We start from the raw sequence: 24,375 nt of genomic DNA, 5'->3' as shown, positions 1-24,375 counted from the left end.
GCAGTGCTGCCGTGTGCTCCTCCCATAGATGAGCACACACAGCCTGGTGACTGTCAGCGTCACACTGTGGACTCTGAGACCATGGATGGTTGCCATGCCCACATTTGCAGTGGGTGTGAACTTCACTGCTAAATAGGCATGGATTTTTAGATCAATGAAACCAAAACAAAATTACTGAATTTAACATTCCTTACCTCTGACCATACTCTAGTTATCTATAATAGATTGATAGTGTTTAATGTTCACAAAGCACAGTACATAGCACCTCTTCCCCTCCAAATTATTCTTTTTCTTTGTACGCTAAGTATGAAGCACAGACCCTTAACCCCTTCCCACTGAGCTCCACACTGGGGACGTATCACCTCAGTTTGGTTTCATTGTCTAGGTGCCCTAGGGCAGCTGCTAGCTGCAGGTCGGAGTCTGTCTTAGGGTGAAGCTGCTGTCACCAGTCTTGGCGTTAGACTCCATCAGTAGCTTCTCGCAATGTATCTTGATTTAGTAAAGTGGTTGTTGGGAGATCCCACAGTGGGGTCAGAAGACACTAATGGATTGCTGGGGTGTAGCGTTCATTCAAGGGTTAAGGGTTTGCGCAGAAGCTGGGCAGGACCCAGCACCAGGTAGACAGCATGGTGGGGTTTGATGTTGAGTCTGTCAGTGGTGCCCAGTGTGGGGTAGTAGCATTGGGAAACATTAGGATTGCTATTCACGTATCTGAATTTCTTAGCACCACCCTGGGATTTGATGGCGCTTCTCAAGGCCATATCTGGAGAGAGGACCAAGGGTGGTGTCAGCAGTGATGTCCACCATCAGATTATAAAGGGGAAACTTGAGGGATGCAGTGGGCGTTACAGGAGCTGTGCTCTGCTGGCTTCCATAACAGTGAGTGCAGCCCCTCAGGGGAAGGTTGGCCAGATGGAGGCCCAGATGAAGCGTGTTTCCTAAGGGCTGTGACCCACCACTGGTGGCCTTCATTGGCCAGTGAGATCGTTCCATGTGCAGTTCACTGCTCACTGTTTAGATCTGGCTTAATACAGTTGTTTGTACTGAAGGATGTGAGCATTTAAAAAAAAATCAAAAATATATTTGCCTTTAGGGCCATTTCTACTCATCACTTCTCAGAGCCCCAGTACCCAGGGGCCTCCTACAGGTTAGACATGGGTGTGCCCAAGCAAGTGACTTCTTGTGTTTTAGTCATTACTGTTTTCACTTACACATGTGTTTAATGGGCGCTTTTTACAAAACAACACCCCAGAGTCTATCTGTCAGAGAGAAGGAACATTGTTTTCATTTTAAGTTGAAAATTGGGTAGGTTTAAATTAATTTTTCTAGCATAGCTAAAAAAGCAAGAGTAAAGGTTATTATTTGTATTATGATTTCTAGTTATAGAGTACTCTGTGTCTCTGCAACCTAGATTATTAATTCTAAATGGAATAATTTCATTATGACACATTCAAAGTGAATCAGTTTCTAGTATCAGCTATCTAAAACTCTTGCTTAGAAAAAAATTAAGCTTCTATTTGGTTTTTTTATTTGTATAATTACAGTAAAAATGTAATTAAGACCATTGCAACATTGGCATACAAGAAGTGCTTACTGCAAAAGAATAAGGTTTTAAAAGTGCATATGCTTGTGTGTGTGTGTGTGTGTGTGTGTGTGTGTGTATAAAATCATTTAAATCCCTGTTTTTCCCCATTTATCTGCTATGAGCACACTTTCCCTTCTGTCCTCAAGCAATGTTAACCGTTATTGTGCTACGGCTAGTTATGAAGCACAATGAACACTCCTCCATTGACTCCCTTTCTCTTTGGAGTGGGCTGGCTTTCCTCCTTCATTGCAAGTCACTTGTATTGTGGGAAGTGCAGATGCTGTAAACTCCATTCTCTCAGGGTTGATCTCGGCCCCTTCCCAACTTCTTCTCATCTCTTCTTTCTTAGAGCAAACAGGCAGTTGACCAGTTTTATCATTATTTAGCCTTGGAGTTTTAGCCATGGGATGGGTGTTTGCTGTTGGATGTTGTTGTTTTGGCTTCTCCCTGCACAGTGCCAGTAGCACCCTCTCCCACCAGTCACAACAGCCTCGGGTGCTGTGGTTACTGCCATGGTCTTCTGGACTGCAGATGCCCTGATTAAGAAGGGAGGCTTGGCCCATGCACAGTGCCAGAGGCCGCAGAGGGAGGAGGCTGGGTGATATTTCTGCTTCCTTCTTTCTAGGGTTCTCCCTCTTATTTCAGCACATTTGCTCTTTCTCATGTCAGCGGTCTGGTTCTTTAAGTGACACACAGCCTTCATGACACCGACGGGACACATGGGCAGTGTCCTTCACTTGCCCTCCAGTAATTCAGCTCGTGGCAGATGCAGATGTTTTCTTCAGATTGTCGGTGTTCTAGGAACAGGCTACTCTAGAAGGCTCTGCCCTCCTTGTCATTGCTGAGAGTGGACACAGCAGCAGCAGGGATTGTTCTATAGTGTCCTCAGCCTGAGCCACCCAGGTAGAGGAATGTTTTACCCCATTAGAGAAATGATATCTATTTCCTGAGTAACTCAGGCATTTGAGTGAGGGTGTGGGCTTCCCAATATTTTTCCTCCCCAGTTGAAGAGAACTAATTAAAATTATATTGTCAAGGAAAAGGTTATATGATCAAGTAACTTACAACTATTGAGTGTAGGTCTGCTGTGTTTCTGAAAAGTGAATTGTTTTAGGATTAAGATAACAAGTAAGTGTGACACAGGACTGATGTGACTGTGATTCTTTCTGGTGCCTACTGTGGGGTAGTAGCATTGGGAAACATTAGGATTACTATGCAAGTGTCTGAATTTCTTAGCATACATGCAATTGTGTTAATGAGCCATTTATTTCCACTGTGAAACCTTTGTTGCTTTTGTTTTTGAGGCAAGATTTAACTGTGTAGCCTTGGCTAGCCTAAAACTTGCTACATAGAGCAGGCTAGCCTTACACTCAGAGATCTGCCTACCTTTGCCTCCCAAGTGCTGGGATTAAAGACTGTTGTAGAAATGATTTAATACCCTCCTGGGGTTTCTGCCCTACCTTTGACCATTCAGTCCCCAGATAAAACACACACACACACACACACACACACACACACACACACACACACACACACACACACACACACACACACACCTTTATATTTGCAATGAGCCTTAAACAGCACTAGAGTTGGGCAGAGACTCTGCTTCCCTATCAATAACCCTGAGTTATTACTTACTCTTACTATGTTTTATCTGGGCTGCTCTTAACTCCAATTGGCCACGTTCTCTTCCATAATCCAGGTGGATTCTCCTTCCCTCTTCTGCACCTCCTTCCCCTCCCCCTTTCCTTCTCCTCCTCCTCTTCTCCTTTTTTCCTTCTCCTTCTCCTCCTTCCTCTGCACCTTCTGCACCTCTACCACCTTCTTCTTCCTTCTTCCTTCTCCTCCTCTTCTTGTTCTTCTTGTTCTTCTTCTTCTTGTTGTTGTTCTTCTTGTTCTTGTTCTTGTTCTTCTTCTTTTTCTCCTTCTTCTCCTTCTCCTCCTCCTCCTCCTCCTTCCTCCTTCTTCTTCTTCTTCTTCTTCTTCTTCTTCTTCTTCTTCTTCTTCTTCTTCTTCTTCTTCTCTTCTTCTTCTTCTTCTTCTTCTTCTTGTTCTTCTTCTTCTTCTTCTTCTTCTTCTTCTTCTTCTTCTTCTTCTTCTTCTTCTTCTTCTTCTTCTTCTTCTTTTTCTTGTTCTTCTTGTTCTTCTTCTTCTTCTTGTTCTTCTTCTTGTTCTTCTTCTTCTTGTTCTTGTTGTTGTTCTTCTTCTTGTTGTTGTTGTTGTTGTTGTTGTTCTTCTTCTTCTTCTTCTTCTTCTTCTTCTTGTTCTTGTTCTTGTTGTTCTTCTTCTTGTTGTTCTTGTTGTTCTTCTGGTTCTTCTTGTTGTTCTTCTGGTTCTTCTTCTGGTTCTTTCTGACCCCAAGCCCAGGAAACCTAAATGCCACCTCCATCTCTTCTGCCTAGCTGTTGGCTGTTGGCATCTTTATTTACCAGTCAGAAGTAGCTTGTGAGCAAGGCCTACTGGGTCTCCCTCTATACCAGGTTCCAGGGGCTCGAATTTAGCCTTACAATAGATAACATGAGACCAAACCTCAACAAAACAGGAAGTATTTTCCATCTGCAAAGAACTCTTCCTCTCTAAGTATCTGAAATCTCCTTGCATCTGTTTATGTATGAATTTTAAAGCATAATTTTTTTTTGCTGACATTTATGAACTCTAAAGGTTTTTGAAAGGGACATTGTACATTCTAATAATCTTGCTTGCTTGGCTGGCAAGTTAGGGTACTAAAGAAGATTATGAAACTAAAATCCCTAAGTTTGATCTTAGTCGTTAGACATAGCTCTGAGCACCCATCAGCACTTCTTCCTGTTTGCCTTGTAGTCACGTGATGCAAAGCTGGGCTGTCTGTGGTTCAGGAGTGTCCTGGAGCCGGGCCTTTGGGTAAAGCCGCTGGGTGTTGAGCTGTGTCCTATAAAACTGGTTCCTGATTTCCACACTGCTATACACACATCACACACACAAATGCCGTGAGTCCTGAGGCCATGGCTTATCGGTTTCTGCACTGTGTGTCCTCACCCCAGCCTGTGTGTGCTTCCATTAGATAGGTCAGGACACTGCGCTGCCAGAGAGGGTCCTGGCACATAGTTCACCACCATCCCCTTCAGCTCCAGTTCATGTTGAGTCCTTCCCTGCTGCTTTCTTGAGGCAGCTTTTAGGTCGTGCCTTCAGCTATTGTTCCTCTGTTTCCCTCAGCACGATTTGAGTGCCGTGTGTGTTTTCAGTTTTCAGTCTGTACTACAGAAGTTACCTTTGTGCCCTCCCATTCTTAGAGAATTCTTGAGTAGGGTTTAGAGCACCGTCCAAGCTATAGGTTTCCAGTGTGCAACATCACTTTTTTCTTTATTCAACACAGAGTCCAAAGTCTCCTGAAGGTTGATTTAAATAAGTGGAATATCTTTACACGTCTTTTAAACGAGTTTGCAGAGTTACCTACCATAGAGCAGAACATAGAGCTGTGGCCAACAGAGACAGAGGCTCCCTGCCCATTTTTGACGTTAAGAGAGAAGTTTTGAAATACTTAGTGTTGGTGTTCTGTCTAAGCTCCACCCCCACAGCTACCTGGGAACAGCCAGGTATGCCCTGCCCCATAGTCGCTTAGCAACAGCCAACTGTGCCTGACTATATAAGGGGCTGCTTGCCCCCTTCTCTCTCTTACCCCTCTTGCTCTTTGTTCTACTCTGTTCTTGCCCCACCCCACCCCACTCCACATGCCCACAGGCGGCTGCCTTTCCTCTCTTCTTCTGTTCTTTTCTTATTAAACCTCTCCACATGGAACCACGGTGCTTGGGTGTATTCTGTCTGGGCATGGGCCGAGATTCAAAACCCTAACGTTGGTGCCGAAACCCGGAGTGGAACCAGGACCCCTAACACTTAGGTTTTATAAGTGTGTGAAAGTCCTTTGAACCTTGTACTGTCTTTCTACATTAGGCTTTATTACTGAGTGGGCTTTGAGGTCTCAGCAGCTGGGGTTTTAGCAGTTTGCTTGGTTCGGGCATATTCCTTTGGGAAATGCACACCACACTGTGGCAAGATCTTAAGATCTCAAAACACAAAGAAGGAAGCCTTCGGAAGAGGGCCCGTCCATTGCTGGGCAGCGGTTGAAGGGTACGGGTGACTGAAACTGGTTACTGCTGCTCCCATTGGCACTGGATCGTTACATGCAAAACACGGGCAATTAGAACTGGGTATAGTTCCAGACAGGCGGCTAAATATTTCTGTTAGCCGAGATTTTAAAGATTATATGTTCAGGAAACAGGCTTTACTGAATGAGAAAACTGGCTTTACTAGAGAACTTCAAGGTCTATTTCAGTGGTCTTAAAGCATGGCGTCTTCCTATCTTTGTTTCTTATTAAAAATTACAAAACATAGACTGATGCTCTGTCTTCAAGAGCAGGTCACCTGTGAGCTGCTTCACTTTCCTACAGATATTTTGGGTCCCCTAGCCCCTTGCCAAGTCAATGCCTCCCTGCAGAGTTCTGTCCTCTGCCAGGGCTCCCCAGGAGGGGACAGCAGTGCTAAGCTGCTGCACCTGTCGGCTCCCGGCAGGCTAAGAGCTGGCAGGACTGACTTCTGTTTGACTGTCTGAGGATAGCAGGTCAGGCATGTTTGGTTAACACAGAATAGGAAGTTATCAAATACCAAGCCTTTAGTGCTGCTGAAGTGCTTCTTAGCTCCAGTCTGTGAGGCATGCAGTCCAGAAAACACCTGCTCATTTCTCCAAGCTGATTCTCTGGTCAAAAGGTAGCACTGATGTGTCTGGATGGCACGGTGCTTCATGCCCAGGACAGCTGTGTCCTGTGGGTATTTCGGAGCCAAGAAACTGGGTGTGGACGTGCAGTGGTATATGAAACATGTGGACGTGCAGGCAGCTCTGTGTTCTATCACAGGTTATCAAGTGGCGCCCTCTCTGCATTTCCCACTGCTGTATTGTACTTACAGACTCAGGCCAAACTGCTTGAGGTCATTCCCAGTGTTTGCACACGGACTGTGCACACTTGAAATCTGTGCTTCACACCTGTCGTGCCACATTCCCCACTTTGAGAGCGTGAGTGGTGCACATTGCTAGCGTGTGTGAAGCTTTCTCAACAGTAATTACACCACCCTCACCACCAACACGATTCAGTCTTGGAGTACAGTGGCATGAGGAGGGAAGATCACGTCACGAAGCCTTTCTGAGGAGGGTGAGGCAGGGTAAATGCCTCAGAATTAAGTCTTGGGTTATGAAACGTTAACAGGAGCTGGAGGAGCCAAGAGAGTCATGTTGATGTGCACTGCGGGAAGACTTGAAGGACTTACGGTTTGCATGGCTTAGGGCAGAGTCGTGAAAAGGGGGAACCAAGGCTAGACATCTGCCGTCCTGTCTCCAGCAGAGGAGGAGCAGTGAAGCTGCAAGGATTGAGGGTCCACAAAGTGAGCCGGAAACCCAGGCACGTGAAAGGTCCTGCCTGCAGCCTACAAGTCCTTCAGCCCACAGTGTGTGTGTGCGTGGTGCATGCGTGTGTGTGTGTGTGTGTGTGCGCGTGTGTGCGCGCCTGAAGTGTATAGCACATATAGCAAGTGTAGAAGTGTGTTCAAGCATAAAACCTGGCTCATATACAATTATTGTGTAGTTGATGAGGCTTGAAGCCCAGTGGTGGTAGACTGAAGTGTGCTTGGAGAGCAATAGAGTTAGCTTTAGGCAAAAAGGGTGCGTTCATATGCATCGCTAACACCCCCACACCCCCTTCCTTCCTCCCTCCCTCCCTCCCTCCCTCCCTCCCTCCCTTCCCTTTTTCCTTCCTTTCCTCAACCTATCTCTTAGTTAGGTTTTCTATTGCTGTGAAAAAACACTGTGGCCCAGGTAACCAGGGATAAAGGTGTGATTAGGCTCCTGTTTCTGAGCATTAGAGTGAAGGCCGAGCAAAGGTGTGGGGGCAGGAACAACTGAGCAGGAGGCTGACTCAAATGGTCTTTTGAAACCTCAAAGCTGGGCCCCTAGTGTCACATCCCAAATAGGACCTACAGCCGGGGAGTCAAGCATTCAGACATTGTCGTCATTCAAACTGCCACAGCCTGTTGGTGGTGGGCGCCTTTTGTATGGTCTTGTTTTGTCTGCTCTGGAGGTCTTTAGTTTGCTATGTCACTTGTTAGTCTTTTGAGGTTAGGACGTATCTCAGGCACTTGAGTAACACTTAAACTCTTACGGAGGACATCAGGGTGTAGTTATTCAGCTTCTCCTCAGGTGCTTTGTGTAGAGCTGCTAACAGGAAGAAGTCCAGGCCTGGAGTCCACAGCCCGGGTTTGCATGAGTGCTGAAGGGCAAACATGGGGGCAGCCAGGACACAGACAACTGGCTCTCAGAGCACATAGATGGACGGACGCGCCCACACGTGCATGCACACGCACACGCACACCCACATGCACACGCACACGCACACAGTTACTCCCAATCCTTACTGCATTCCCAGACCTGTGCTGTATAGTCTGGTTTTATTGCTGAGGAGATACCATATTGGGATTGTGGTGTCTGCAGTTAGAGAGGGGAGGACTGTGCAGACTAGATTGCAGGACTTACTTTGTGTCTCTTTCCCAGGTAGCTGAACTGTGATAGGTTCCTAATCTTGTTAGAGGAATTTGTTTGGTTTTGTCCTCTAGGACAAGAGACTAAGGTGAACACTTTACACATCAGAGCAGACCTGGCCTCCAGGTTCTCCCAGCATGCACCAGTCATACCTGGCGTTCTCCAACCCTGAACTTTTGGAGCCGGACCGGCCTTACCCCAGTGACTCTTCCCATACCATCCAGACATTTTGGTGTCTTTCTTTTTCTCTCTTTGTTATTTTCTTTCCCTTTCTTTCTTTGTGGGCTCCCTTTCTTTCTCCCTCCCTCCTCATGGCAGCTCCCCTGGCCTCAAGCCTTGGGGCCAGCGAACTTGCCCAGAAGCAGCTTCTCAGTAAACCTGCCATTAATCTAATCAATGTGGCTTGCATTGGCTCTCTTCACCGGCAGAGAAACAACCTATCGGAACTGAAGTAAGGAGGCAAAGAGCAGCCAGGAGCTCACCGAAGTCAGTCAGAGGCAGGCGGTCAGAGCAGTGGCAATGGCCCCAGTCCTCCCAAACACCACAAGTACCACGCTCTCCTCCTAAAAACAGAAAGATGACACCCCTTTAGGAAATGAGTAATGATTTGAACTGCGGACATGGAGAATGCTGGGGATCCCAGACACAGCTAGAGAACAGCGTGCAGAGAGCAGTGTGCAGGCAAGTCCCAGCCATGCCTCTCCTTATGAGCCTGCTCCCTACGCACGCACTGCACACTGCGCTGTGAGCAGAGCAAGCGCTTAAATGTATACTTAGGAGGAGGGAGGAGACTCCCACCCTCAGATAGCCTCTCAGTCAGTAGGCAGCTTCCAGTCACCCTTCCGTCTGAGGAGCCCTTGGAGTCTGCTCCCTAGGGCTCCTGTGGGGTCACAGGGCCTGTGTCTTTCCTCAGAGCAGTCAAATGGAGCTCCTCAGTGTAGTCAGGTCTACCAGGAGTGCAGGGAGGCCGGGCTCTCTGCATTCTGGGTGCGGCTTTGCCTATGCCTATGCCTAGGCTGAGTGAAACAGCAAATTAAAATGCATGAATGGTTTTGGAGGACAGATAAGTTCATCATTTAGCCAGATAGTTAGGGAGCAAATGCTCTTTCCTCTTTGCTAATTTTAGTCATTACACGAGGTGTCCGAAAGACTGCTTTTTAAAACCCAGACTCGGGCATGTTTTCAATGCTAAAGAAGACTTTATGTATGAATATTTAATAATATGATTTATTTAAAAGCTGTGAATTGAGAAGAAAACTACATATTAATAATAAATCATGAAAAAAACCCCGATAGCCAACCTGATCCTGTTCCCAGCCATAAATCTGTGGAGGAAACTGTTCAGACACCTTGCTTCTTTCTGCTCTCACATGAACCTGAAGCCTAGATCTGTCACTAGGGACCAAGCACTGGCTTGACCGACACTTTAGAAAGAAGATGACACTGTCCTTCAGTCTCAGGGGAATTTGGATTTGGATCCTGCTGGCCTGGGAGTGTGGTGATGAGCAGTCCTCGTCCAAGGCTGAGCAGGGTCGCTGGCCTTCCTCTGGATAGGTTCTGGATGGCATCAGTTCTCTGTTAGCTTGTGTAAACATCTTACTCCCTGGTTATCAGCTTGTCACTTTCTTCCCCATCGTGTAGTCTCTGCTGCCCTGTGTTCGGTGAGTGCGCTGAGGGACAGCAGTAACCAACACCAGCTAACAGAAAGCCAGTCCTGGGGAGGTTTATTCTTATGTTAAGAAAACCACACTGGCCCGGGCAGTTGGGAGGATGTTGAGTTCTAGGTCAGCCTGGCCTTTGTAGCAAGACCTTGAATCAACTTGAGCAAAGACCCAAGAGAGCAAGCCAGTGTTGGAGTTCTTACTCAAGTAGACATCGGGGTCACAGAGGGAGGCAGTGGAGGTTAGACTGAGAGTGGTCCCACAGAATGGCTTGCACGTTTGAACACTTGCTCCCCAGGGATGTGGTGTGTCTTTGTTGGAGGAGGCATGTCCGTGGGGGCTGACTGTGAAGTTTCAAAAGGCCACTTTGAGTTAGCTCTCCCAGCCTCCTGCTAGTGAATCAGGACTCAAGCTCTCAGCTGTTCCTGCCTCTCCAGTCTGCTCTGCCACCATGGGTTCTTAACACCTGGAAACCATGAGCCCAGATAGACGCCTCCTTCTCTGGTTGTCTTGGTCAGTGTTTATCAAAATCATGGAGACTGATGAGAATCCAGCCAGCCCAGAAAGCTTCTCTCCCTTCAGGTCACAGTGTGCCTGCTCACGACGCTGCCATCCACGAGCGGAAGGTAGTGAGGTGAAGCACTGCCTGTGCCTCTTCACCTCAGCTTCCCTTTCCAGAGGACTCCATGTGCAGCTGTTGTGTAGGTAACATCAGCGAGCGGAGACTTGAAGGTGGAATCCCAGGAAAGTGTTCCAGCTGTGACATAAACAGAGCTGAGAGGAGGGAGGAGAAGCAGGCCTGCTCAGTCCAGCAGTGCCCTGGCCAGTGCTGATGGTGGATTTTGGCATTGATCTTTGGGGGAGAAATAGTGCTAATGCAGGCCCTTCAGTTGCCTTTATTGAATGGCAATTGTTTGGTTAGTCTTGGCTTTTCCTGAATGTTCTTTTTATTGCACGGTTACTTTAAAGCTTTACGTGTACTTGCCAAGGTTCACGTGCTCATACCTGTTCCCAGGAGTTGCTTCTCTCCGCTGTGAGTTCTGCCATTGAACTGTTTTCAGGCTGAGAAGCAGGCTCCTCTGCCCTCGGCCTGTCTTTACCTGGTAGTTGAAGGCCTTTGACAGTTTAATAATAGGACATAATTTAGAAAAAGAAATGTTATCTTTGTGTCTGTGTTTCTTGGTTGCATCTAGAATTGAGCTCAGCCCAGAGATGCTTTTTGGGTTGGGAGTTAGCCTCGCCATTAACTGCTTATCTATTTCCAAACATCAGTGTCAGTCACTCAGACTGTGTAAATTACTTTAAAACCCATCTGTTGTGACAGATCGGGCTTAATTGCTGCAGCATAAGAAGTAGACCCATACTTCCTAAAGACATTTTCATTGGTGTTCCTGTGTCTCGGCTCCTTGACGTACATCTTCGTTGAGCATCCTTTTTGTTTGTGTTCTGGTAAGGGCTCTCTGTGTAGCCCAGGCGAGCGCGGGGCTTAAGTTCTGCATCAGTGTGGGAATAACAGAAGAGCCTTAAGTCTTGAAGCATCTTGAGTAATTACTTTGGTTCATGAAATTTCGTTTGTTTTCAGAATTAAAAGAAACTGTCATCTAGAAATGAAATGCCTCAAAATACACTGAGAATGAGATAGACTCAGAGTCCTGTTGTTTTACGCCCCGTGTATGTATTCCAGTTCGATTGCAAACATTGATCCACCAGTTTTCTAAGTGATTATAAAGGAGATAAGTGAGTTGTGTTTTGTCCTGTGACATTTCTATTAACGTACATTTGAGGCCAGTGATGTTAAATGGCATGAGCTGTGAGGCCAGGCTGCCTGGATTCCCGGCACCTGTTATGTTGCCACAGAATGAGTACTCAGTCCCCAGCCCTATGTGGTGCTCACAGCCATCACAACTCCAGTCTCAGGGCATGCAGCACCCTCTCGGACCTCCTTGGGTGCCAGGCATTAGTACAGTTGACACAGATGCAGACAAAGTGTAGATAAGTAACTTAAGCCAACAGATCAGTAAATCAGACAGTCGTCTTCACACCTCACAGACTCAGGGTACGGATCAAATAAGTAATAATACCTGGACGTGGGGAGAGGCTTACCTGTCTGCTAATTAAGTAAACATCTCACGGAAGCCTCGGAAGGTCTTCAGCCAGAGGTGATTGCATCCCCAATTTGCAGATATTAAAAGTAAAGTACCTGGCTTACGCCCTGTAGGGAGTTCCGTGGATCTGGAGTTGAGCGTTTGGACCATCTGATGGGAATTGGGATTGTAATTGTCTGATCCCCTGCTTTTCTCAGCCGGGCCTGAGTCACTTTACCTGTTCACCTCTTCCTCACTCGGCTTCAGGCGGGGAGACTGGCGGCCTTTACTGAAGTAGACATAATTATAGTCAAGCACGTGGGCTACAGAAGTCAGACACTGTTCCAAGTGTGTTTGAGACGTATTGGTTTATGTAAGTGACTGCTTTGTCTGCATGCCTGTCTGTGAGTGCTTATCACTGTTACAGGATTTTGTACAGAAATTGTGCATTCAATTAAAAGAAAATGCTTTTACATTGTTCTTACATTTTCCTTAATAATGTGGCAGTTACAGGAGTGTGTCGAAAAGACTTGCTGCCTCTCAAGGTGCACAGTGAGCCTGGCTTAGCTGCTGCTCTCCGGCAGAGCAGCTCACTGATGACACCATGCAGGGGCAAAGGCGACTCCCACTGGAAACACAACTTATTCTTGCCTTTTACTTGTGCAAGGTGTGAAATGCCTTTTCCTTGCACAGTGAGTCCTTTCTCAGATCAGAGGCCATTGAAAGAATGCCTTTTACCCCAGCATGTCCTTGGAAAACATTAGTGGGCCACTTAGTGGCATGTGGGTGGTTTCTGCTCTCTGCCTCTGTCCGCCTCTGGGGTGAAGAGAATGAAAGTGGGGTTGTATTGACCGAGCCCAGCATGAGGTGGCTTTTACAGATGCGCCTGTGTTCTAGCCTTACCTCCTGCCTGCAGAGCCCTGTGCTGGGACTGCTGCTGCTCAGGCAGGGGAGAGGTCTGCAGCTGTACATCTGTACATCGCAGGACAGAACAACTGCCGTTGCCTGTGCACAGCCCCCCTCCCCCTAACTGCCAGAGACACTTTGCATCCATACCTTACAGTCAAGGGCTGGCAAACAGTAGAGGAGCTCACCCTGATGCTCAGCGGCCTGACACGGTGCTCTTTAGAGAAGGAGCAAAGCCAAAGCCATCTTGACTCTTCCCCTTCAAGCATCAGCCTGGCGGATGTGCTCCCTGATGCTGCCACGCTGTGGGAGCACAGTGTGCCCTACTGTAATCCTCCTTTCCTAGGATCTTGTGGGCTCTCTATAAGCAAGTCTCAGGGCTGAGCAGAAGTAGTAGTCTATGTTCTGTATGAAATCTTGCCCAATGGGAAGTTTATTGATATAATACCTCAGCTTAACATAAGTGTTGAACTTTACCTCGCGGCCGAATTATAGAAGTCAGCACGATGTCGTGAGACTGGTGAGTGCAGCGACACAGGTGAGGTTTCACCATCCATGAAGCTGCAATTTCAGAGCCTACCATACAGTAAAAGTATGTTTAGGAGTCTTTTATTCATGCACTTCTGCATGTGTATAGTTACAGTTTGGGAAGCCTGGTGCGTTGCAGGTGTGCCTGATGCTGGCTGTAGCTGAGTATCCGAGGCTCTGAGGAGGGAGAGACTCTCTTGCAGCCTGACCCTGAGGCCATGCATTTTGCTCTGCATCAAATGTTTTGCCTTGCCTGTGTGCCTGAGCAGACAGAGAGAGAAGTGCTTAGTAATATGTGACCCTGGGTGCCCTTTTCCATCTAAGGTGCCACCAAGCATTTCCAGAGCCTCTCTTTTCCCCAGGACATCAGAGTTCCAAATTATGAGGGCTTTCTTTCCTTAACAAAGTCCCCTTGTGTGACTTAGTAGTACAGTGGTTAGTGGCATTGAATGTTCCAAAGCCATAGCTTTTAGTAATTGCTTTTCTTAGAGAGGTGGTGTTTAAAAAAGACATTAATTTGATTAGTGTCATGCCCCACGGTGGCCACATACATGTTCCAGTCAGTGAGAGTTTGGAAGTAAGTGGAACATGACCATTTATACACCAAGGGTCACTGAGTTTAAATGGTCACCTCCCTTTGCTTCCCTCAAGCCAACCATGGCCTTTCACTCAGTACTGTAATACAGAAGGTGGTCTGCTGTGCTTCTTTGAGGACCTGGGCTAAGTTTACAGCATCTATATGGCGGCTCACAACTTAATGTAACGCCAGTTCTAGTGGATCTCAAGCCCTTTTCTGACCGCAGGTACCCATGTATGTGGTGCACAGGCATAGCTGCAAGACGAAACTAGACACGATACATGAATATTTAAAATATACACTGTTTCTTCACACACACATACATACATACACACAGGGGGTGAGGGGAGAGAGGGAGGGAGGGGAGGGAGGGAGGAAGAGAGAGAGAGAGAGAGAGAGAGAGAGAGAGAGAGAGAGAGAGAAGAGGAATCTTATGAGTGTGCTAGGTAGCCCAGTGATTTAAAATAAGACCAAAAGTTTACTTTCATGGCCAGTGGTGGGAAAGGGGAAAATCCTAAGCATTATTTCTGCCTTTAGGTCTTTTGAGGATGCAGCCATAGTCCTGACCTCTGAAGCTCAACTTTGGTAGTTGAAGGAAATGGTATTTTCCCTTGGCTATTTCCATGTGTAGGCTGCTGCAGACTAACTTTGGAATGGGTGGAGAATATGGAGTAGAAGAATCACGGCATCTCCTAAGACGTCAGGTGTTTCTTACCTCACAGCTTGCTAGGAACATCTCTCTGGAGTGAACACTGATGATGCGCATTGGACATTTGTGGTCAGGGCCGCCCGTAGACCTTGCCCATTCAGCTTTCCTAAGGGTGTGGTTTAGAGTTCAGAGCGCAGCATCTCCACTCAGTCCTGCTCCCCATTGGTCCTTGTTTGCCTTGCGTGTGGCCTGTCTCTGCCCTCTGAGGATGAGGAGCTCTGAGGGACGACTCTCCTGCCTTTGAAGCATCAGTCCGTGCAAATGTTTGAGGACTTGGAGAATCTCCTCCAGCTGTTTCTCCTGGTGTTGGGCAACTTCGATTTATGTTTGGTCAAAGTAAACGATTCCATTGTCTTTCCTTCTAGATGTGTTTCTGACCACCTGGTTTCGGAGCTAACTCCGTTTACAGTTACAGCTGTAATTTGAGGGAGACAGCTTTGATTGCTTTACCACAACTGTTTCATTTCTTCCTGTCATTCTGGAGAGAATACATTAACCAGGAATGCAGAAATCCTGCATTGTGTGCCAGAACTCAGCAAGCACATGGAGCTAAAAGGATACATTAAAGACGTGAACTAACATTTAAAGAAAGAAATTAAAGTTCACAAACCAAAGCGAAAATCTAGGTTTTCTTTCTAGTGGTTTATTTGTGTAGAGTTGTTAAACCCGTTTGAGTTAGTGCTTAAGATGTCACTTCTTGTCTAAGTGTGCCGTGTGTTAAGATAACACACTTCCCCGGTGGGCCCGAAGCTGAGTGCTGGGGTCTGAGTTGGCTGTGGTGCTCAGCACAGGGGAACCAAGGACTTGAGCCAGCCCTCCTGCCTGGTGCTCCTCACCCCAGCCCTCCTGCCTGGTGCTCCTCGCCCCAGCCCTCCTGCCTGGTGCTCCTCACCCCAGCCCTCCTGCCTGGTGCTCCTCGCCCCAGCCCTCCTGCCTGGTGCTCCTCGCCCCAGCCCTCCTGCCTGGTGCTCCTCGCCCCAGCCCTCCTGCCTGGTGCCCTCGCCCCAGCCCTCCTGCCTGGTGCTCCTCGCCCCAGCCCTCCTGCCTGGTGCTCCTCGCCCCAGCCCTCCTGCCTGGGTCTCAGACTCAAACTGAGTTAATGAGTCCTGGTGGAATTGACCATCGCCACAGGTTGAAATAGATTCTTGTTGTGATGGTCACTTAACTCATGCCTGCTAGTGAAGACAGGCTCCTGAGCAAATCTTACCTTTGGGCTGTGTCTCATGTCAGCCCCATCAGCATGCTTGTTTCGTCCTCAGTGTCATCTTCATGGCCCTTGTGCATGACACTAAGACACTAAATCATTGCATGGGTTTAAGCCCAGCAGCCGTGGCCAGGTCCACCTCACTGTGTACGAGTGCAGCAGTGGACACAGGCCAGGGGCTCTGTGCAGTGCGTGTGTTCATGTAATTAATGCCCATAGCCTCTTGGTGTTCAGAGCCAGCAGTGAGCTGGCTCCGGAAGGGAAGGGCCTTATCACCAAGCCTGATGACCCGAGTGAAAGAGGTGTGAGTGCACACCCCTAATGCCATGATAGTAGCAGTGGCAACCATGTCTGCCCACTGCTGGCTACGTGTGGATCTCATGGTTGGCTTCCGATGCCTGGGGAACTTAAGGAGGTGGTGGCTTGCCTTGTTTTAGACTGGCCCTGGCATTTTCTAAATCCCCTCGCAGCTGTAAGGTTCATTAGTTTGTGATTCTGATTGGAAGAACCATCTGGGTACGGTCTTCATACGGTCTCCCCAGAACAGAATGTTTCCTGTGTGGGAAACTAACCTACTTACACACTTGCATGCTAGTGTGCTCACTCTTTCTCTAAGATCCTGCTTGAAGTGAGAGTTCCGAAGTTACTAACTGGGATTATTTTTAAGTCCTTCAAATGTTATAACATGACATCCTCATGTCCCCTGCTCCCTGGTCACTGTTGTCCTGATAACACTGTAGATGGGGCAGGATTAGAACTTTACCGAGGCAGAACCATGCAGTTGACCGAGTTCTCGGTCTCCTTCTTTCCCTGTGACCATGTGCAGGAGATTGCATCTGTGTTGTGTGCAGTTTGTCCCTGGCTTATACATGTGCCGCGTGGGGCTCACACCCAGCAGTAGACCAAGCATGGACATGTGGGCAGCTGTAGTGGGCACGGTTAAAGCAGCCCTGCAGACCACTGCCCACCACTGCAGCAGCGGGTGATGCTTTGTTGTGCTGCACCCTTGGCAGCCCCTGTGATGACTGATCTTAGTCATTCTGGGTTCAGTTTAAGAAGGTTCCAGCACGAGTGTTGGAATACTTATAAAGTGATATATGGTTATTAATGTTTACCTACAAAGTAACGTACTTCGATGCTTGGGAGTGAGGTGTTTAGAGAGCCACTGGAGCAAGCCCAGCACTTAGCTGACAGCAGCCCAGAGCCATGGCCTGGTGAGTGAGAGCTCCCAAGGAATGAAAGAACGAAGAATGCCTTAGAGGCTTGTCTGCAGCCTGAGCTGCCATTGCACCGAGGGGAACCCATGAGGTGGTGTGGTGGGAGGAGGCGAGGTGCTTGGGGACATTATCTTTCAGAGGATGCTGGGGCCGGATATCCTTCCCTTTCTGCCTTTCATCCTGAGGCACCACCAGCTTTCCACCTGCTGCACCGGGTCACTGTGATGGCCAGGCTCGATCATCAACCTGACAGCATCCGGAACCAATCAAAAGCCCAGCCGCTGGGCATGCCTGTGTGGGATTTTCTTGCTCGGACCATTTGAGGTGGGACGGCACCTTCTGGTGGCAGCCCACATAAAGGGACTTGGAAGAGGGAGGCTTTTGCTCTCTGTCTGCTTGCTCTCACCGTTGCTGGCGAGTTGGTCCCTCTTGCTGAGGCCTTCCCTCACTCGTGTTAGAACCTGCTTCTGCACAGAGACGGAAGAGCTGTGGCTCCAGGAGCCTTCCCAGACTCCATCACCAGATTGAGACTGCTGAGACATCCGGTCTCCTGAAGGGAACACTCCCAGACTCTTGGCTGTCCTGCTGGGAGACACCGATTGTTAGGTCACAGTCTGTAAGCCACTCTGAAACAGAAGCTGCTCTCTCTCTTTTATTTTACCCGTTCTGTTCCCTTAGGGAACCCAGACCAATACAGCCACCACAGTCCTCAAGGCACCGAGGCAAGCAGCTGCTTAGAGCCCTGGCGTGTGCTCCCCAGCCCCTTCCTCCTTCCACTGCTTGACTTCCAGTGACACAGAGGCAGCTCATAGGGCCAACAAATGCAGTGGCCGGGGAAGGAGGCTGCCACACACTGCTACTTGGGTTCTGTTTGGGATGCACCTTATTTTCTTACCAGTGAAGCAAGGGTTTGGACCCCAAAGTGTGGAACTCCAGTCACACAGTAGCAGGTGACAAAGAAAGCCATCTAGACTGAGTTTGCATGTAAGGCTGTGCACAACGTGCTTGGGTGAATCTCAGCAGCAGGATTGTCTCGCTTGTCTGCTTTAGCTTCCCAGATGCAGTGCACTGTATAGGCTGGTGCAGAAGGACAGAAGGGGGAACTTCCTGTGGTGACTGTGGTAGGCTGCATGACACATTCGAGCATTGTTCTGCTGGGAAGGCAGGGCAGGTGTGAGGTAATGCCCACCTTGCTGCTGGAGCAGGGAACTCACTCTCGTTCTTCTCTTGCTCTGTTAACCTGGCAGGTGTTTGCTTTGTTGAGCTTATGTCGTCATGTGAACCTAGAATACAAAGTTTGATTCAGCTTGATAGAGAGGAAACACTCACTGGGGACAATGTAGGAGGAGAACCACAGGAGTAAGATGTGTCCATTTTACTACCTCAGTGTTCTGAGAGACTGTGCTCTGTTAGATAGATCTAGGGTTGGTTGCTCACACACTGTGAGAGTAAGCAAGCTTTCTCCCCCCACTCCCTGTCCTTGTACTCCCCCCTCCCCTCCCTCCACGCTCCCCCCTCCCCCTGCTTTACTACTGTTAAATGCCCTTTAAGGTACTCTTGAGTATGTAGGCAGTGTTAAAGGCTCTCCGCACAGTGCCAGCAGAGGCAGCACTGAGTGACTGCCACCCAGTCTCTGTTGCCTCCAGGCACATGCTGCATCCTAACCTCTGCTTCTTGCCTCACAATTGGAATTCTAAAAATCCCCCAGACACAGTTTTATCCATAGAGCCTGATCCTCACACTTGTTAGAAGTCTCAGCTTGTCTCACTGTCTGTGTTTATATGTTCCATAGACGATAGTCCTTGAAGATGGGATTTTGTTTAGCTCATGTTTCCAAGAACCTAGAAGTCACGTGATAAAACAGAAAATTTGCCTTTTAGTAACAAACTGTGGTTTGTAGTCTGGCTGCCTTAATGTATGCACAGTATACAGTCTGCAGCTGCCCCGATGTTCATACAGTGTCGGACACACAGAGAAAACAAGTTGTGTGGATCTTCAGGAAGTCAGTCGTGTAGTAAACGGATAATGGTTATATCTTATTTCAAGAGACTTGTTTGTATTCAGGGTTTGGAAGGATGTGGTGGTTTGCCCTGCACTGGTTCTACCCTATTCCTTGCTTTGACTTGATCCTGATCCACCAGAACAGGTTAAGCAGTCACCTCTTCTTGTCTGCATTTTTCTTTTCTTTTTTTTTTTTTTGAATGTTCTTCTGCTTTTTTCCTTTCGTATCTGGTTAGACTGTGACTTACCCAACACTTTGGTCTTGGTCCTCCTCCCACTCCTCCTCCTGCCTCTCAGTACCCTTCATAGACTGAACACAGCTGACCCGTGTGACTAGTGTTGATTCCCAGTCTTCTCTCTCAAAGATCACAGCAGATTAAACTCCATGTGAAATGACAGTAACTCCTGTTCCTTTTGGATTGGGGAGAATTAATTTGTAAAATTGTTGCTTAGTGAAACACTGGTGTGGTTTCCCTGTTTGTTGCTCCTTTTTGGCCCAGATCTCACAGGACAGATCTCTAAAGGGAAGCTTACACTTTTGGCCCAGAGCAGCGTCTCTTTCTCAACCTGCCAGTCACAACCCTTTCACAGGGGAGTTTTAAGGCCATCAGAAAACACAGATATCTACATTATGACTCCTAACAGTAGCAGAATTACAGCTATGAAGTAGCAATGAAAATAATGTTATGGCTGGGGTCACCACACATGAGGAACTGTATTAAAGGGTCACAGCATTAGAAAGGTTGAGAGCCTCTGGCCTAGAGACTCAGGTACTGCGGTACCTGACTTCACAGCGCTGTCCTGCTGTTGGATTCTGCTTTTGTTTATTCTGTGTCCCCTGAGCTTTGAGTTCTGGTCCTTCATCCCTGATGGTTTCTTCAAACCATACAAGCCCTTTGGCTCTAGAAAGCCGTCTCATTTCATCCTTCAGTTTCCAGACATGAGCTAAGCATGTGATAAACAGAAATGGTCCAGGTGCCACTGCACTCGTTAAGGAGGAGACAGACAGGAGTTAGGGGGGTATGGTGAGCACCCTGGGTGGGGATCTGGTGTTGCAGCCTCTCTCGCTGCACCTGGGTGAACAGAATTCCCCAGGTGGCTCTGCTCATGTAGGTGGCTGCTGTATGTCATTGTCTTTATAGGTTCCGGTAGCCAACTCTTCCTCCTTGGAGCTGATGTCATTGATTAGAAAGAAGTTTCCAGCTTGAGTTCCCATCCTCTGGCTCCTAGCATAGAAATGGACTGCACTGCTGGTCTTAGAATGCTAATTAACCAAAGCTTTTGATTCATCCTGGAAAATATGTCTCTTTAAAATATATAGCATTCTTTAATATTTTAGCTCTCCGGGAATTGTTCATTATCTGGGATAATATCTTAAAAGTCTCCCTTCTTAGGATTTGACTTATTTATAAAATAACTTTGGCCTTTCAGTATAGACTTTTAAAAATATTCATTTATTATATATGAGTACAGTGTAGCTGTCTTCAGACACACCAGAAGAGGGCATCAGATCCCATTACAGATGGTTGTGAGCCACCATGTGGTTGCTGGGAATTGAACTCAGGACCTCTGGAAGAGCAGTCAGTGCTCTAACCACTGAGCCATCTCTCCAGCCCGAAATTTGAGTTTTAAAAAATGTTTTCTATTTGGTTTAAAATGTTGACCCAACCTCACTAAGCTTATGTAATGCCCCTTGCTATTGCAAAGACCCTCGTTGGTCATAGTCGAAGCTCAGTGCAGTTTTCCCATGAGTCTTAAGTCAGCTGATCTGCTGCTACTGAAGAGACAGTGTGATAGGGGTGTGTGCACAGGAAGTGTGAGTTAGAGGTATGGCCAGCAATCATGGGGAGCACCTCACACCTCTAGAATCTCTTTGTAGTTGTGTAATTGATTCATATTAGTACTATTTTAGTTTTATGTCAAAATTTTAAATATTTTTTCCACAAGAGGCTAGCTAGAGGATTGAACTAAATAGTATAGAAATTATGTGATACATTCAAGATTGATGTTTTGTTTTTGGCTAAGAAAAAAATTTGGAAAATCAAAAAAAAAAAAAAAAGTCTTGTAATGATTTCCATTCATTTGGTCCTGGGAAATCCGCCCATGTGTGGTGGTCTCCAGTTAGACTCTGGCAGCAGTGACTTCACACTGAGCTCTTCTGAAAGAGCTTCTGCTATTGCTACTGTCCAGAAGTAAAGGCTTTCAGTCATGACCTCTGCTGACCCGCCGCTTTCTGTGCAGGAAAAACAAGTTAACAACACAGCCCTCCAATCAGCTGTGTTGGTACAAAGCACCGATCCTGGGTGAAAACCTGAGGCTTGTTCTTGGTGTCCCAGTGAAGGGCAAGCTGGCCATTTCCGTCCTGCTGCCATCCAGCTGTCACTGTGGCATGCTTCCTTTGTAGTCAGTAATCATGCAGGGCCCGATATCAGGATCATTGCCTTGGGAACAACACAAGGACGCGAGTGTCTGTCCTCTCTCCTAAGTCCTAAAATAGTGTCAACCTCACTCAGGGCAGCGGCTGCCTGTGCCTTAGCAAATCCTACCGGCGTGCGCCACCACAACCGGCCTGCCTGTGCCTTAGGCACCTCCTCACCCTCAGCCAACTGGTGTGGGAGACGACCGCACATGTGCCCTTGTCTAAAGAAAAGGCTTTCTGGATATTTTAAAACTGCTTTCTGATTGGTTGGTTGGTTGGTTGGTTGGTTGGTTGGTTGGTTGGTTGATTTATACCTTGTCTCTTGAAGATCTGTCCATGTTGGTACGAGTTGTACTTCCTAGTCAGTTACTTGGAAAATGAGTTTTCCTTCACATTTACAATTGTGTTCTTTTTTTTTTTAATGTTTGAAAAGATTACTTTTGTGTATATGTGTGTTTTGTCTGTGTGTGTGTGTTTGTGTGTGTGTTTTGTCTGTGTGTGTGTTTTGTCTGTGTGTGTTTTGTCTGAGTGTGTGTGTTTTGAGTGTGTGTATGTTTTGTGTGTGTGTGTGTTTTGTCTGAGTATGTATGTGTGTGTGTGTTGTCTGAGTGTGCGTGAGTGAGTGTGTGTGTGTGTGCGCGCGCACTAGCTGTGGAGGTGTTAGGTTCCCTAGCATTGGAGTTGTGGGAAGTTGTAAGCTGCCATGTAGGTGCTGGAACAGACTGGCCCTGGCAGCGCCCACCCTGACCTCCCAGCCGTCTTTGCAGCCTCAGTGGTATTCTGTGGAAGGGGATCTGTCACTCCCCTGAGCCTCTGCAGTGGCCCAGTATTTGGACTCTCTGCTCCCTGTGCACTGTGTTCTCCCCAGTTGGTCACATTCGGAGCTCAGGAATGCAGGCTCCCATTCATACAGCTTACAGTCTCACGGACAGAGTGTCGACCTGGGTGCAGGCCGGGTAAGAGGGCCCTGAGCGAGGGAGGAAGCACATGCCAGTCACTCCTCTCCAGCATTGTGTGCCGTCTGCAAGGAGCGGCCGTGACAGTGTTACTTTTTGATGCTTGATGCATACGCGGAAGGAAGGAAAAGGAGTATTGTCCCAGTGTTAGAATTCTGTAGCAGGACAGGTCCCTTCTGCACCAGAGCAGGCGTGCTTAGTCCATGATTGTCTATGGTGCTGCTTGCACACATTGCCAAAGGGTTCTGCGTGTTTAAGGCTGGATGGAGGGTGTTGGGAAGTGTCCAATGGTCTCATGAACACAGACAGTATTTGAATGGATGTCATCGGAGTGGGCTGAGGTGGCCAGTCTTCCTAAGCCTTGGCTTGCGTGGTTATCACATCCACTTGGCTATGCCTTCCCAGTGCTAACTTTGCCTTACATCGAGTTTGTTCAATGGCTTGACAGACTGGTATCTCACTAGCTCTTGTGATGAGTCCCAAAGCCTTTGTGATTGTTTTATTTTTTTTTGCATATTTTTATTTTTTATTAATTTTAAGTATGTGGGTGTTTTGCCTACATCTGTGTCCCACCTGCATGTAGTGCTCTCAGAGGCCAGAAGAGGTCATCATATCACCTGGGACTGGTGTTGACAGCCAGCTACGGCCACAGCGTGGGTGCTGAGAGTCAAACCTGTGTCCTCAGCACGGTGAGCCACTGCTCTGACCCGCTGAGCCACCTCTCCACACCCTGGTTTTTCCACACCTAATTTTAAAACATAAAGCAGTAATAAGTTGTTACTTTTTTTCTCTGAGTGAGAACAGGGCAGTATATGTCATAGGTTTACTTGTCCCTGCCTGAAGGGCTGTTGCTACAATAGCAGCTTGAGGCAGTGCTCTCTTAGTGATGCTTGCTTACTCTGTCATTTGGGTTGTTTTTCTTTGTAAATTTGATGCCTTGATAGTCCTCAAGCTGTACTAACGAGAGTATTAGTTTTCACAAGCAAGGCCATGTATTTTATAGCATACCCTATTATAAAAAGGAAAGATAAGCCTGTATACAAAGGACCCTTGGACAGTTTGTTTGTTTGTTTGTTTCATTCATTCATTCATTCATTCATTCATTCATTCATTCATACATTCCGTGTGAGCGTCTGTACCTGTTTACATGCCACAGCTTGTGTGTGTGGAGGCAGAGGACAGCTTGCAAGCGTTGTTTCCTGCCTCCCACCACACAGGTCCCCGAGCAGGTAGGCTTGGCTGCTTTGTAGTCTCCCCTGCTACTGCACTGTGTGTTCCCAGCAGTGCTGCGCTCTGCACGACTGCCTCATGCTGAGCTCACACTTGCCTCTTGGGGACTCCCTGTGTGAGGGGGGGTCCCAGTGCACGAGCTCCTTGTTGTCTCAACTAACCCCCAGGGGTCTTGTTTGTTTATTCACTGCCGTGCATTTACTCCTTAGAGATTACGTGAGAGTCCTGTAGTGATCTGCAGGGATTCTTACACACTTGGTCCCTCTAGACCTTGACAGATTCGTTTAAAGGGAGAACCAGACAGGAAAGTAAACCCATGATAGCCACATACACTTAGCCCAATCACCAGGAAACCACAAGTTTTGCAACTGGAAGCTTGTTGGCTGTGATGACATCATATGAGATCATGATTTCCGTCATGAAATTTGGTTCACTTATTTGATCTGGATTAGCGGTGGTTGGTTTTATTGAGATTTGAAACAGACAAATATTTCCTTGATCCAGTCTTGGGGAATTAGTGAGGAGTACCTGACAGTGTTTCTACCACGATTATAGTTGTTGACCAGATTCTCACATTGTCATATGCCACATGCCCAGAGAAACAGTCTCTCTGTGACAGTTCATCTTGTCAGTCTTTGGATTCACTTCAGAGACTTCACCTCCCCTCCCCTGCTTCGCAGTCACTCTCCCTGGTGTCACAGAGCCGGTCGGCACTGTGAACTATCATGTACAGACT

At 47.5% G+C, this 24,375-nt stretch overlaps 1 protein-coding gene across 1 annotated transcript in view; it reads left to right on the top strand.

Annotated features, from left to right (window-relative positions):
* The window catches only part of Med13l (mediator complex subunit 13L), a 204,426-nt gene that overhangs the window by 123,725 nt on the left and 56,326 nt on the right, over window positions 1-24,375 (top strand).

The sequence above is a fragment of the Rattus rattus genome, chromosome 16 (assembly GCF_011064425.1).
Source record: "Rattus rattus isolate New Zealand chromosome 16, Rrattus_CSIRO_v1, whole genome shotgun sequence".
NCBI lineage: Eukaryota > Metazoa > Chordata > Mammalia > Rodentia > Muridae > Rattus > Rattus rattus.
The sequence above is the reverse complement of the archived record's forward strand: the minus strand, read 5'-3'. Positions and strand labels throughout refer to the sequence as shown.